We start from the raw sequence: 13,662 nt of genomic DNA on the forward strand, positions 1-13,662 counted from the left end.
CCAACATTGGGAAGTAGGGAACCATTGGTGAGTGCTCTGTAGCTCAGGATGGACTGGCTGATGCTGACACCTAGTTCAGAGTGCACTGTATAATGAGCATCACATGCATAAGTCAGAACAATATCCTTTGAGCAAGGGATTGTTTCCTTTCACCGCTTGTGTCCCCCGCCATGTTGTAAGAGCTGAGTGCTATTGTTGTTCAAGTATTTAAACTCTCAACAAAGAGACAGTGCAAAACAAAGCTGAGTATATCAGAGGGAGACGTTTGTAACACAGTGACAGCTTAATAGACTCCACTGGAGGAGAAGGCTGAAGTTGGTTCCTTTTCCCAGTTCCTTATTTGTGGTACCAACTCCTTACTCAGAGTTCTCTGTTCCTTATTCAAAGGCCAAAATTATATATTTTTTAAATTGATGAGATTTCTAAAAATTGAATCTTACAATAAGTTAATGTGATAAAAATTAAATGGCTAATTCCTTAATTACTTATTAACTAAATAATCAAATAAGGAGCTGGGATTTGAGTGACTGTATGTGATGAAATAAGTCTCAGTCACCCCAAGTGACACATCCCTGCAAGCATCAGATAGCTCTGAAGGACTGGGTCATGCCACTTACTGACCAAAGCTGTTTATGAGCAATATGCTGTCACCTGTTATGCCACCACTCCCATTTCCATATTGTAAATGGTGACTGAACTGGGTTTTGCTGTAGCTGAGACATTGGAACTCCCTTATTTGGAACTTCTTTGCAAAAAATTGTGGCCCATGTCACCAGCCCTCCTCCTTCACCCTCAAACACATACACACCTGTTAGCTGGGCAACCGGAACAGTAAACAGGAGAGTCTGAGGATGAAGCTATGGATCCTAGACTTGCAGGTAGAGGGACTTGGTGCATGTTGTATTTGTTGCATCTGTTGGTTGGTTGTTCTTTGGGAGGGTGGGTGGTTTTGTTGGGCTGGGGGCCTCTGAATGGCCAGGTGAGATGGGTCTGTTTGTGTATAAGTGAGGGCCTTGTTGCTGTGATTTGTGGGGCTTTGAACAGAACCAGTTTTTGAAATTTGTGTGGTTATTCACTCCTTGTTTGTGAGGGTGGGAGCTGAGTAGTGAGGTTTGGTATAAGTCAGTTGGAAGGCGAATGGATATGGTATACTGGATGAGTTTTGGTGAGAGTTTAGAGAGGGAGTGTGATTCCTCTTTTAGGTTTGGCTCTACACCAGAGAGCAGATATGGCTTAGGAGAGAACAAGTGCTGTGATCCACTTTGGATGTGCTATGTTTTACTTTCTGCCAGAAGAGAGAATAGATTTCTAGTGTATGAAATGCAAGCTGGTGGCTGTACTGGAGGAGCAGACATGTTGTCTGGAAGCATAATTTGTAATATTGTACAGCATCTGAGACAGCAAAGACTTCTTGGACAACCAGATTTGGAAACCATTGTCAGATGCCACAAGGGGATGGATCAGCAATAAGGCAATTGGAGGGAGTAGAAACCAAAGTGGATAGGTGATTTTTAACAAGAGGGGGAAAGAAAGCCAAGAGTCATTCAACTTCACAACTTCACCAGAAGTATCAAAGCATTTTCAGAGGCTCAGCCAGTCAGCTACAGAAGAACCTGTCTCTAGGAGGAATGGAACATACCTGAGGACATACCTGATGGGTGTTCTTGTGGTAGGAAATGGGCAGCAACCAAGTGAGGTCCGTCAACCATCATAAGAATACAGACAATCATCACTGGTAACTCAATATTAAGAAGAAGGGACACAGGGACAATAAGACTGTGTTGTCTCCCGGGAGTGAAAATATGAGAGGTAACTGAATGACTAGACAAGATTATGAAGTTCTTTGTCCACTGATGATGATACACATTGGAGCCAACGACACAGCATCACATGGAACTGTTCAAATTAGAGAAGACCTCAGGCACCTTGGAAGGGATTGGAAGAAAAGGAAAGTCCAAGTGATCTCATCAGAGATCCTTCCAATCCAATGAGCAAGAGAAGGCAGAAAATACAGGAGGTGAACTGTTGGTTGCACACTGATATGAGGCTGAAGGTATAGGTTTTGTGGCCACATTCCAGTGGGAGTGGAGGCTGTACATATGGGATGGCTGGCATCTCACAGATCAGGGGCTAATCTTCTCTGTAGAAGACTAGTTGGAGCAGCTAGGAGGGCATTGAGCTACCTACACAAGAGGAGGTGCTATGGAGACAAATGCTGTACAAAACTAAAACTCAAGACACCACAAACAAATTGAACTGATGTGACAAAACATGTGAAGAGAAGACATTTTTCAGTCACTTCTATACCAATTCTAGGAGTCTGGTTAACAATTATGAGGATTAAGAAATTCTCATTGAGAAAAATATATCGAATTGGCAATACTGAAACCTGGTGGGACATTTCACATGATGGATTATCACCTCTTCAGGAGGAATAGAGTGGGTAAAAGGTGTGGGTGCATGTGTGTGTTGGGGGCGGGGGCACTCTACATTAGTCGCTGTTGCTTGACAATCAGGGATCCTAGAAATCCATTTTCCCTGGAAAAACACAAAATTTGCATTTTTAGAGAGAATCTTTAGTTTTTACTTTTTATGAAAAAATCAGAACATATACAATAGAACCCCATTTGTCCGAGCTTCCATTATCTGGTTCTCTGTATTAACCAAAACAGGGCTGACAGCCCATGCCCGGCCACTCGCAGGTGAAGCTCTCCAGATTATCTGAATTCTTGATTATCTAATCTGGCCCTGGTCCCAATTAGATCGGATAAACGAGGTTTCACTGTATTAGTAAAACACTGTGTTCAGTTGATACCTATATATCTTGTGACTAGGGAAGCCAAAGTTCAGTGTTTCATTTTAATTGCAGAAAAACACGGATTTTTGGGTTTTTTTAATTGTAGAATTTTGGGTTTTTATCATGGAAAACTTGGACCCTGTTGATAATTCAGAACCACAAGATCTTGAATACATATGGATCAATGTGGTGACTAACAAAGCCCAGGATATGGTCTGGTGGGGGGTCTGTTACAGGCCACTGAATCAAACCAGAAAACAAAATGAGTTATTCTTTACAGATACATGCTTAGTGTGTTGACAGAAATGGTGTTCTTATTGAGGAGTTCAGTTTGGGAGACATGCTGGAGGTCTCATGCAACAATTGATGTACAGATGTAAATAAAAACTTCTGAAGTGTAGAAAATGGATAAAGGAAGCTAAAGACATCAGGGGAAAACTCCATGGCTGGACAGTCTAAGGACAATAAGGAGCTTTTAAAGAATATTAAGAATCTAATAAATACCAGCAATGGTGTGGGTCAAATGGTGGAGTCTCTGTAACTCAAAGTCTTTAAATCATGATTTGAGGACTTCAATAATTCAGCCCGAGGTTATGGGTCTATTACAGGAGTGGGTGGATGTGGTTCTGTGGCCTGTGATGTGCAAGAGGTCAGACTAGATGACCATGATGGTCCCTTCTGTCCTTCAGGTCTATAAGTTTACAGATATAAGCACATTATTAGATGGAGATGGTAAAATTGTTAATAATGATGTAAAAAGCATTCAATAAATATTTCTGTTCTGTATTTGGAAAGAAGCAGGATAATGTATTCGTATGATACAAGGCTGATTAATTTCTTTCCATCCCATCAGCAGGCCCTAATAACTTGCACCCAAGAGTCCTAAAAGAGTTGGCTAAGGAGATCTTCATCCCAGAGAAATTCCAAAAGACCAGAAGAGTACTAATGTTGTGCCAATATTCAGAAACTCCAAGCGGTATGAACTAGATAACTATAGGACACTTAGCTTGACATTAATACCCGGGAAAAATATGGAAAATCTGATATCAGATTCAGTTGCTACAGTATTAACGACTAGGAATATAATTAATTCTAGACAACACGGTTTTATGGAAAACAAGTCTTGCCAAAGAAACCTGATTTCATTCTTTGACATTACAGACTTAATTGATAAAGGTAAAGCCTTTTCAGCTACAGTGCAGTCTCCTTTGGTTGAAGGAGACACACCCATAATTAGTCAGTTAGATCTTTAGCTTAGGAGTACTGTTGCTATAGTTTGTCCTACAAATTTACCCAATTTTAAATTCAATTGTAAGAAGTGAGTGAAAGTTCATTAAATGTTACAATAACTTATAACAATAAATATTGATGAGGAAAGATGGAAAACGGAGACATCCTGAGTTAGTCCAAACAAAAAAGCCTCCTGATACAACAAGAAAATCATGCCTGGTAAACTAAAAAAGTGAGGGACCAGAAATCAACGGACCAAACTTGGTTTGTTGGACATTAGACCTAATAGATGGACAAAATAATGAGAGGATAAATTATTCCATCCATCACTCCCTTTTGGGGTTTTCAAAGAGAATTTGGGGAGTGAAAATTAGCAATAGCAGAGCAAAGGTGTCAATTGTTGACTGAAAGAAGGGGAAGGATTGAGCTTTACCATCATGGCTGCCACCAGTACTGTCTCCAGGGACCCAGGGATCTACTGTAACTCTGCTGGGCATTCATCATCCTAATCCTGAGATGTCCTGATGACTGGGCTAAGAAAGGGACCCAGATGACATCCTCACCTCTGCTTATCAAACACGCACAGTCTACTAAGGACCATTGCCACCACAGTTGATGGTGTCACTCTAGGCATCATAGAATCATAGAATATTATGGTCGGAACAGACCTTAGGAGATCATCTAGTCAAATCCCCTGCTCAAAGCAGGACCAACACCATCTAAATCATCCAAGCCAAGGCTTTGTCAAGCCAGGCCTTAAAAAGCTCTAAGAATGAAGATTCCACCTCCTCCCTAGGTAACCCATTCCAGTGCTTCACCACCCTCCTAGTGAAATAGTCTTTCCTAATATCCAACCTAGACCTCCCCCACTGCAACTTGAGACCATTGCTTCTTGTTCTGTCATCTGTCACCACTCAGAACAGCTTAGCTCCATCCTTTTTGGAACCCCCCTTCAGGTTGTTGAAGGCTGCTATCAAATCCCCCCTAACTCTTCTCTTCATGTAGTGAAGTTCCCAGATCTGACTCGATCCTGCAAATACACAAATCTCTAGGACAGCCCTGAGGGCGGTGCCAGGTAAGATGAGGGCATGCACCCCTTTCACGCGTCTATGGACAGTTTGAAAGCATGGTGTGCTGGGGTGTGTGACATCCTGGCACCCCAGTATTCACCACTGTCATGTATTAGGATATGTTTTGTACAAAGTATGCCTTGTGAGGTATCATTCTAAAAGTCTTGATCTGCTAGACATTAATATATCATTGGATTGTATGTGCTACCGTCGTATGTGACGTTATGAAATTTGGCTATGTATGTTTTACTGAAACATGTTGTGAGGTTAAAAACACACACAAACAGCCTTTCAGGTACAACAGTAAAAAGGCCAAACAATGCTAATGGCTAATTGAGGACATGCACACAAGCACAAGGATTACTCCAGGAACTGTGTACAACAGAAACCTCTCAGAGATAGCACTACATAATGGGATCTGTTTGACCCAGGTCATAGCAAAAGAACTTTCCAGCAATTGAAAAGAAGATATAAAAGGGGAACAATGACATCATAAGAGTACCTCACTCTCCCTGGACAACACGCCTGGAAACACCTGAGGAATAAAGACTGAACTGTGGGAAATGATGGTCCCAGGCTAGAGGGTGTCTGATCTGTGAAAGGAATATCTGGAGTTTTAAGCTTCAAGCAAGTCTCTGTAATCTGCTCAAAACATCATTTGGGGTGAGAATTTGGTACTTGTAACCAATTTCTTTAGTATATTAATCTTAGATTGCATTTTGTTTTATTTGCTGGCTAATCTGCTCTGATCTGTTTACTATCCCTTATAATCACTTAAACTCTATCTTTTGTAGTTAATAAACTTGTTTTGTTTTATCTAAAAGCCAATGTATGGAATTTATAACTTGGGGCAGAAAGCTGTGTATATCTTTCTCCACACTGAGGGAGAGGGCAAATTTCATGAGCAGTGCAAGATGGTACAATTTTTGGTTTACACTTGGGGGTGGGGGGAGGGAAGGTGCACTTGAGTAACTGGCCAGTGTCTTAGTGGAGCCTTCCCATGCAGAGCTGATCTCAGCATCTGTGTGTATAGCTGCAACTGGATGTGTCCCTACCTGCATGTGTGCTGGTAAAATGCAGTCTGAAGCCTGAGGGAGGGCACGGCTGGCTTGCCTCAGCAATACAGTATGAAGGGAGCCCAGGCAGGTGTATCAGGTGGGCTCCATGGTACCCCAGTTCCAAGTGGGTCCCAGGGAGGTGTGGTGAACCAGTCACAGGGTGTTTTTGTTCATTCTGGAGACTTGGCCAAAGAGCATGCAATGCTGCTTTTGACTATATTGAGTGACAAGGAAAACAAGATCTTTGCAAGATTGTGACATTTTGCGCAAAATGAAACCACTGTATGCTCAGGATTTGGCACTGATGGGGCATATGGAATGCTTCTAGCCACTCCAAGTTTGCCAGTAAAAAGGTCCAATTTTCTGACCTGTATAGCAGAACAGGTAATATTTAGATAGATCCTGAATTTTGTCTCAGCACAAAGATGTTTTTGTGTCCATAAGTGAGACACAGACTTCATGTAGGAGGCAGAGAGACCAATTTGTTGAACATCCGGTTTGCTGAGACCTCCACTGGCTCTGGCTAACTCTCACTTTGTCACACACATCCCCCGCCCCCCCACCCCGGCCCATGTGTCCTTTTCCTTACCCACCTTTTCTTTTCTGTCCGTTTCCTTTTTCCTTCAGTCTAATAAGAGTCTGGCTTAGTTGGTCAAGGCTGATTATTTTTCAACACTGCTTTAAATTCATGACCAAGAATCAGATAAAAGCAATTCCCTAAACAATCTAGTTCTGGTACAAGTTTCCCAGGTTTTGGGGTGGCTAATAAGACTGTCTGTCAAGTCTGTATTTCTCTAGCAGTGAGGTTGCAAGTGAGAATTAACACCAGAGACAAACTGCATATTTTATCTTTGCTGTTCTTTTCTTTCCTCTTTTGTGTGTGTTTTGTCCAGGCTTTTAGAAAATGTGTTCAGGCTACAGAAACAACAACAGCTCTAGTCCATTTCAACTAACTTCTTCTCTGTTTCCCAAAAAGGACAATTGTTACCACCGTTAATCCCATCCAGGAGACTGTCAAATGCTTTAACTGTTTGTCCTGCTTTTTCTTTAATTAAAGGAAAAAAACATTTTAATGGTATGTTTCTCATGGCACTAAACTGGCTGAGGTCTCTGTGGACCAGCCCCCCAACCTTTTTATAACTGCTTAATGTTGGATAGAGAGAGGGTCATTTTAACACTTTGACTCTCTGGGCCCATATATTCCATCTAAATTAATACAACGGTACTCTTCGATTCCCTGTTGATGCTAAGCTCTCACATAGCAGAAGCCAAGAGTAATACTTTCTGCCATCTCCGGTTGGCTATGATACTCTCTCCTATCCTGGTGAACAATAACCTGGCCTAAGTTGTTCTCACCTTCGTTACCTCTTGGCTGGCTGAAAGCACTGTGCTGCACCTGAGCATGAAACCGTCAGCATTTAGGAAACTTCATTTACTACAGACTGCTTCAGTGCATCTCCTCAGCAACACAGGTTACCACAGACACGTCACACCTGTCCTCTGCTCTCTATCCTGGCTTACACAGAATTTCAGATCAAGTTCAAAGTATCATCCTTATCTTCAAGGCATGGAATGGCCTGAGCCAAGGTTCTTGCAAAGATTTCTTAAATTCCGGAACAAAGACCGTGATCGACAACTCCACTCCTCAGGCACAATGGAACTCTCTACAATAAAGGTAATGTCTGTCTGGGCAGTAGACAGAGCTTTCTGGGGAGCTGGTCCCATACTGTGCAATAAACTCCCCCAGGGACTGAGGACAGTCACGAACCTAACCACCTTCTGCTCCACATGCAAGGCTCATTTCTGTGACCATGCCTTCTCTAACACACACACAGCAATATGCATATTTAAATAAATAAATCCCAAACCCTGCCAAAACAAGACACTCCACTACACATGCTTCTATCCCTGGGTAGAGGATGAGAGAACAAGCACCACATGACAGATGTGTAGTCACACTACTGGAAGGTGCATTAATGCTCAGAAGGTGCCCCGAAACTGATAAGCTCGGCATAAGAACCTCTACAGAATAGATATAAAATACTTAGAGTTTTATAAGGCGTTTTACTTAATATCACATGACATTCTGATTTTAAAAGTTAGAACTATACAATGTCAACAAAGCACATGTTAAATGGATTAAGAAATGAGTAAGTGAGAGGTCTCAAAAAGCAGGTGCCAGTGGGGAGTTATCATTGAGCATGTGTGTTTCTAATGGGATCTGCCAGGATCAATACTAGGCCCGATGCTATTCAACATTTTCACCAACAGCCAGAAAATAAATATAAAATCACTGCTGATAAAATTTGTGGCTGAGACAAGGATTGGAGGGAGTGGTAAATAATGGTGAGGACAAAGCAGTCCTTCAGAGTAATCTGCATTCAAATAAAGTACGTTCTAACACATCTGTGAATAAAGAATGCAGGCCATACCAGCCCAAGGAGGGACTGTGTCCTGAGAAGCATGACTCTGAAAAGTATTTAGGGATCATAGATTCATAGCAATGTAGGCCTGGAAAGGACCTCCAAAGTCATCTTCTCCATCCCCCTGAGTTGAGCCAGCACCAAGTATACCTAGACAAATGTTTGTCTACCTGGTTTTAAAAACCTCCAATGATGGGGATTCCACACCCTCTCTTGTTAGTCTCTTCCACAGCTTAATTACCTTATATTCAGGACATTTTCCCCTAATATCTAACTAAACCTCCTTTGCTTCAGATTACGCCCGTTACTACTACTCCTACCTTCGGTGGACAAGGAGAACAACAGATCACCATCTTCGTTATAATCTTTGAGATGCTTGAAGTCTTTATCAAGTCCCCCCTCAGTCTTCTTTTCACAAGTCTAAACATGCCTGTTTTTTAAAACCTTTCCTGTTAGGGCAGGCTTTCTCAACCTTATATCATTTTTATTGCTTTCCTTTAAATTCTCTCCAGTTTGTCCACATCTTCTTAAAATGTGGCGCCCAGAACTGGACACAGTACTCCACTTGAGATCACACCAGTGCTAAGTAGAGCAGAACAATTATATTTTGCATACCACACTACCTCTCAGGGTATGGCTACATTTGGAATTTCAAAGCGCTGCCCCGGCAGCACTTTGAAGTGTGAGTGTAGTCAGAGCGGCAGCGCTGGGCGAGAGCTCTCCCAGCACTGCACGTAAACCACATCCCTTACGGGTGTAGCGTGCAGCGCTGGGAGCCCCGCTCCCAGCGCTGCCGCCCTGATTACACTGACGCTTTACAGCGCTGTATCTTGCAGCGCTCAGGGGGGTGTTTTTTCACACCCCTGAGCGCGAAAGTTGCAGCGCTGTAAAGTGTGAGTGTAGCCATGGCTTCAGAATGATACTAGTCTTTTTTGCAACTGCATCACATTAATTCATATTCAGTTTGTGATCCACTGTAACCCTGAGATCGTTTTCTGAAGTACTACTGCCTATCCAGTTATTCCCCATTTGTGTGTCTGATTTTGACTTCCTAAGTGTAGTATGTTGCACTTTTCTTTACTGAATTTCATCTTGCTGATTTCAGACCAGTTCTCCACTTTGTCAAGGTCATTTTGAATTCTAATCCTGGCTTCCAAAGTATTTGTAGACCCTTCCAGCTCAGTGTCATCTGCAAATTTTATAAGCATACTCTCCATTCCATTATCCAAATCATTAATGAAGGAGACAAGCAACTGAACATGAGCTCCCAGAGCAATGCTGTGGCAAAAAGGGCTAATGTGATCCTTGGATGTATAAATGGAAGTAAAGAGTAGGAGCAGGAGGTGATTTTTACCTCTGTTTATGGCCTTGGTGAGATCAATATTAGACTACTGCATCCAGTTCTGGCATCCATATCTTAAAAGGGTGTTGAAAAATTGTAAAGGGCAAAGAAAAGAGCCACAAAAATGATGTGAGGGCTGGAGAAAAGGCCAGACATGAGAGAGTGAAAGAGCTCAATCTGTTTAGCTAATCCAAAAAACAAAAAAAAGTTGAGACACGACTTGATTACAGCATTTAAGTACCTTTTAAGTGGACAAAATACTGGTTACTGAAGGGCTCATTAATCTAGCAGAGAAAGTCAGAAAAAGAACCAATGGCTGTGTCAAGACTGAATCCCAACTCTGTCACTCTGACTGCAGAAGTGGGGCCTGCAAGGATTTTAAAAGTTAATACTTGCCAGGCTTGTATTAAACTCCCAAGGTTACAGCTTTTCTCTGACCTTGACTTGGTAAACGCTGCCACCACCCAAATGCAACAAACCCCCCTTTGAACCTAGGAAGGAGCACTTGGGAATTTCTCCCTGTGTGGTACCCTCAAGCTCTTTTCTCACTCCCTCCCCCACTCTGGGGAAGAGCTAAGAAGGGAAACAAAAGAAATTAGCTGTGGCTACCAGCTAATCAAATAACATGCACAAACCTCTTAGGACACCAAAAACCCAGTCCTGTTCTTAAAAAATGGTAAATTTTATTAAAAACAAAAAGAAAGGAAATACATCTGGAACTTAGGCTTTTGCTAGATTTTAAAAGAGCAATTCCAAAAATCAAGCACCCAAAATAGCTTTCTTGGGGGTTCAGCTTAAAGGTTACAAGCAAACAAAAGCATCTGGGGTTAGCACAGATGGGTCCACAAACCAATATGAAATAAACGAAATAACCATAATCGCGTCTAGCTAAACATTCGGATCTACTTACACATGTGGAGTTCAGATAAGTATTTCTAGGCATGATCTGATGATTTATGATCATATCTGGTTCAAACGTTACACAGCATTCAGCCCAGAAAGCTACAGACAAAGGGAAAGTTTCTTTCCCAATTTTAAAAAGTTCTACCTTCCCATTGGCTCTTTTGGTCAGGTGCCCACTTTTTTTCTTTACCTGGGGGACTTTTTAACCTTTTACAGGTACAGCAAGTAAAGAACAGCTACCAAGAGGGATTTTACAGCTAACTGGCTGGCTAGGTGTCCATCAAATGAAGCTATCCCCCTCTTTATTTATCACAGCCTAGAAGCTGAAGCCAGACACATTGACATTAGAAATTAGGCACCAAATTTTAACAGTGAGGGTGATCAATCATTGGAACAAATGGTCAAGGGAAGTGATGGATTCTCCAGCTTTTGATGTTTCCAAACCAAGCATGGATGCCATTCCAGAAAACATCATTTTAGTCCAACACAAATTGTTACTTGGCTCAGTACCAGGGCAGCTGGAAGAAATTCTATGGTGATACACAGGAGGTCAGACTAGATGACCTAATGGTCCCCTCTGACCTGAAAAACTCTGAATCTATGAAACGCTGCTACTGGTCCTTTGGCACATGCACCTTTATCAAAGTTTCCCCCTCCAGGTGGATGTTTGATACACTAGTTGGTTGTGTCAGGATTATAGACCATAAAAACCTCCTTAAGGAGAGGCATAATTTGGAGATGGCTGCAGCAATTTTATGGAGAAATTAATGAAGAAATTTCCCATCTGTGCAAAACAGGGGTCTTAGCATACAAATCCTTAGGAATGCTTAAATACAGGGGTCACCAGTGATCAGCACTAGCAGCAGCACCAATTGCTCAAGTAAAGTATTTTTATAATAAGACATTGAAACTTCTTTACTCATTTTACAGTTTTAGAGTCAAAGTGAGCAAATACTATGTCAATTGAGTACACACCATTTCTTTAATGGTGAACCATGCATCTTATTCTTTTCATTTGCAATTAAGTCTAATCGTGGAAATAATCAAAAACTTGACACTCAGCTATTTCCATCAGAAATTTCTGGGTCTGATAGTAAATAAACAGGAAAAAACCAAGATGCATTTTTGTGGCTGCATCTCAAAATAGTGACTCATGTCTTCTCTAATATCATTTGCAGCAAAAAAGGAAATGTCCCTACCACAGAAAAATCCTTCACCTGCTTCTCTATAGTACTTTTCCATGTAACTTAATTATAACAATATTTAAAATAATGTTCAAATATTGATCAGTTCAACAGAAGTCAGCAACATTATTTGCATAAACAGTAGAGCAAGGATCAGCAACCTTTGGCACGTGGCTCTCCAGGGTAAGCACCCTGGCGGGCTGGGCCGGTTTGTTTAATTGCTGCGTCCGCGGGTTCGGCCAGTCATGGCTCCCACTGGCAGCGGTTCGCCGCTCCAGGCCAATGGGGGCTGTGAAAAGCCACAGCCAGCACATTCCACCTCCCGTAGCCCCCATTGGCCTGGAGTGGCAAACTGCAGCCAGTGGGAGCTGCGATCCACTGAACCTGCGGACGCAGCAGGTAAACAAACCGGCCTGGCCCGCCAGGGTGCTTACTCTGGCGAGCCGCACGCCAAAGGTTGCCGATCCCTGCAGTAGAGTTTATTTAAACAAAGGTGTTACCGTTATAGGTATGAAGTTGCTGTTATACAACATTTTATATGTTTCCACAAACTTGGACAAACAGAGGTCTGGCATTTCTAGTTTGGAGTTTTGCAATTAAAAAGGAAAGGAGATGCAGATATTCTAGCTGCAGATAGAGTTCTCCAAAATCTTCTAAAGTATACCAAGCCACATTGCTGTTGTACAAGTCCCATAGCAGCACTGAAGACTGGATCAGCTAATTGTAGTATATAGGAATAGGGCAGTATTCCTTTAATCGTTTGTGAGTGCTCTAATGGTGTTCACTGTTTTCTATATTTTAAAAGCTATCAGAAACCACTCAGAACCGCAGTATGCATTCAGCATACTTGCATGTTTACATGTAGTTAATAAACAAGATTATTTGGGAGCTCACTGATCTCAAGCCTTGTGTTCATTTTATATTTGTTGTGTAATGAGCAAAACAACAACAAATGCTTTTATATCTGTAACACAGTTAAAGAAATGTTGATAAATTTAGCCATTTTTTCTCCTCTTAATTCATCTAACAACAAACCAAGGTTCCTGTAGACGTCTTCATTTTTAACTATCGTATAATTTCTGTGAAAACATTATAGCTGGATTTGCAACAAACTGACTGCATATGGCTTTTTGTTGATTTGTACATGCATTTTCTCTGTTAACTAACAAAATAAAAACTGGGGTAATATATTTATCAGACCAGAAAGGAAGTAGCATAACATCTCTTCATAACGAAATAATGATCACAGGGGGATGGGATGGCACATGGGGTGACCTGAGATGCATTATGTCATGTATAGTCTGTCAAAACCCTCTTCCGTATTTAAGCTCTATGTACAATATGGAAGTGGGACAGGACCTAACAGATGGCAGCGTGCGCAGGAACAAAGCTTCAGATTGCAAGTAGTATGTCCCAGATCCTTCAGAACAGTCTGTTGGTTGCAGGGATTTGTCATTTGGGGTGACCCAAGACTTATTTTGTCATGTACAGACACTCAAATCTGAGCTCCTTATTTGATTATTTAATTAATAAATAAGTAATTAGTATTTTAATTCTTTATCACATTCAAACACATGAATTTGATGAGATTTCTAAAAATTGAGACTTACATTGATATATTTTGAATAGATTTGGCCTTTGAATAAGAAACTGGG

General features: G+C 41.5%; 1 protein-coding gene across 2 annotated transcripts in view; it reads right to left on the reverse strand.

Moving 5' to 3' along the window:
* The window catches only part of CCDC9B (coiled-coil domain containing 9B), a 128,769-nt gene that overhangs the window by 48,639 nt on the left and 66,468 nt on the right, over positions 1-13,662 (reverse strand). The window lies entirely within an intron of this gene.

The sequence above is a fragment of the Gopherus evgoodei genome, chromosome 4 (genome assembly GCF_007399415.2).
Source record: "Gopherus evgoodei ecotype Sinaloan lineage chromosome 4, rGopEvg1_v1.p, whole genome shotgun sequence".
Taxonomy (NCBI): Eukaryota; Metazoa; Chordata; order Testudines; family Testudinidae; genus Gopherus; species Gopherus evgoodei.